The sequence below is a fragment of the Haematobia irritans genome, chromosome 1, assembly GCF_050003625.1.
Source record: "Haematobia irritans isolate KBUSLIRL chromosome 1, ASM5000362v1, whole genome shotgun sequence".
NCBI lineage: Eukaryota > Metazoa > Arthropoda > Insecta > Diptera > Muscidae > Haematobia > Haematobia irritans.
The window spans coordinates 31,923,596-31,925,989 of NC_134397.1; the positions used below are offsets into that span (position 1 = coordinate 31,923,596).

At 26.6% G+C, this 2,394-nt stretch overlaps 1 long non-coding RNA gene across 1 annotated transcript; it reads left to right on the forward strand.

Moving 5' to 3' along the window:
- The first annotated feature begins 1,059 nt into the window (after positions 1-1,059).
- Positions 1,060-2,049, forward strand: LOC142238102 (uncharacterized). Its single transcript, XR_012722650.1, has 4 exons — positions 1,060-1,172; positions 1,246-1,412; positions 1,509-1,750; positions 1,818-2,049. It is a non-coding gene; the product is annotated as an uncharacterized LOC142238102 (long non-coding RNA).
- The last annotated feature ends 345 nt before the right edge of the window (positions 2,050-2,394 follow it).

The following is a 2,394-nucleotide window of genomic DNA, read 5'->3' on the forward strand; positions in this document are numbered from 1 at the left end:
TAATAAATCTTCATCATATGAACGCTAAATTGACATTTTGCAAACGAGAGCCAAAGACTGATGTTGTCAGCAGCAAATGATAGACATTCGCAGCAGGCTAGCTAGAACGGGACAAATATGAACTTTAATAATGCAAAAAAAAAAAAAAAATTGGAAAAACAGTGGGGAAATTTTTAATATTTGAATATTTTTAAAAATTTTCAATGTATACATAAATCTCCAAAAAATGTCTTTATTATTGTTTGTTGTATTTTTTGTAATTAGAATATTATTTCATATATTTTGTAAAAATATTATTCTTGCCAATGAGCGCACATTGTTAAACTTGCATATATTAATAATTTTATAGGAAGTCTCTATAGTCTATGTACACACAAAAAATTATCACCAAAATTTTTTCAATTAAACAGTTAATTGAATTTGGAAACGGATTCAATTAATATGTTAATTGATTCAATTAATTATTTAATCAAATCCGAATAAAAACCAATTAAGAAAATGATTGATATTTGTTACGTTTCCAATTAAAATATTAATTGATTCAATCAATTTATTAATCAATTCGGAAATAATTTTCAATTACAAACGTGATTGAAATTTTTTCCGTTTCCAATTACACATGTGATTGATCCAATCACCTTTGTGATTGAAACTGAATAATTTTGAGCAATGGAAAGAGCGAAAAGAGAACAAGAGAATGGGTATTTATTCAACAATGTATGATGGAGAGATCAGTCTGTGGAAGTAACTCGTAACGAACGGTTGGGTTTTTGTTTTTCGCGTAAATTGAAAAACATGATTGGCGACATTCTGTCTGCTGCATTCAAAATGTGTGCATAAATATTTTGAACGCAACAACAAATCATAGCAAAGGGTTGAAATAAATAAAGTGTGCAACAACAAACGGACACGTGGTAAAGGTTTGAAAAAGATATATGAGAGAACGCATTTGAAATTACCTGTGTTTGTGTTTTGTGGTATTGTGAAAATGGAAAACAATCTACGTTTATTGAAGGTAAGAAATTGTGAAATGTGAATACCGTTTTCCATTGAAGCCTGTTTACATTAAACGGACTAAAATAATATATTTTTTATTCATTTCTTTTAGTAACCAATTTTATTTCGTGAAATTGACCAATCAATCCCATCAACTCCATCATTTTATCAAATATGTAAGAATATGTTTGAAACAAAAATGTGGGTACCGTATTGATCTTTTAAAATTATAATTTTTTTCACTCCTAGTTTTCTTAAAACCAAGAGCGGTATGGGTTTGTTGGAAGATTCACCTTGAAGTTGCGAAGTGGCGTTGGCATTAAATTGTATTTTTGTTTTACCTGCCTTTTTCAGTTTGAACCCAAGTAGAGAGCAGTATATCTGATATATAAACTAATGAGCTGAATTATGTAATGGTAAAAAAGTTCTTTCTTTTGGATTTAAAAATATGAAAAATATCCGAAAATAATTAAAATATGTATTTCCCATTTATATATTTTTTCTATTTTTAGAATTTGCAAAGTATCATCAATATAATACCAAATATTACATTGCTTTCCCATTATTTTTGTCTATGATTGGTTCAAATTTTAATAGACGATTTCAATGTGCGGAAATTTTGGAAAGGAATTGTTACTAAAATTAAATTATCGAGCTCCTTAATACACCTTTTTATGCTAAAAGACTACAACTGCAAAAGAAGATTATAAATCTGCAACCTGGAACTAAGAAATGAACTTGATATTCTATGCAGGTAATGTTTAACAAAATTAACTTTTAATTTAACAAAATTAAATTCGAATTATTCTGTCTACTTTCAGAAAAACTAATTTAGCTTACAGGCTGCTGATTTATTGGAAATCTAGGCGCATCTACATATTAGAAGGACCATGCTAACATGGTTATTATTATAAGGAAGATAATGATTTATATAATTTATGTAATTGTATTTGTAAGTTATATTAGAACAAACCACAAATGACAAGAACCAAATTTATTTGTTTATTGCATAATTCAAAAAATAATAAAATGTTAAATATGTTTTATAAGAAACACATATTTTCTTTTATTTCAAATAAAATTAAATACGATTTTGGGGTCGCAATATATATTTTTTGATTGAAATTTATAGCCAATTTCAATTAATTATTTAATTGAATGAATCAAATAGTTGATTGATTTTTGTCGCGAAATTAATTAAAATTTTAATTGATTCAATTAAAACTGTGATTGAATTTTATGTTAAAAATCAATCACGCTTTTAATTGATTCAATCACACAATTAATTGATTCCGTGATAAAAGTCAATTAAATTTTTAATTGAAAATCGTGTTGGTTTTCAATCAAAATGGGTGATTGATACTATCATTTTCGTGATTGAAGACATTTCAATTAAAA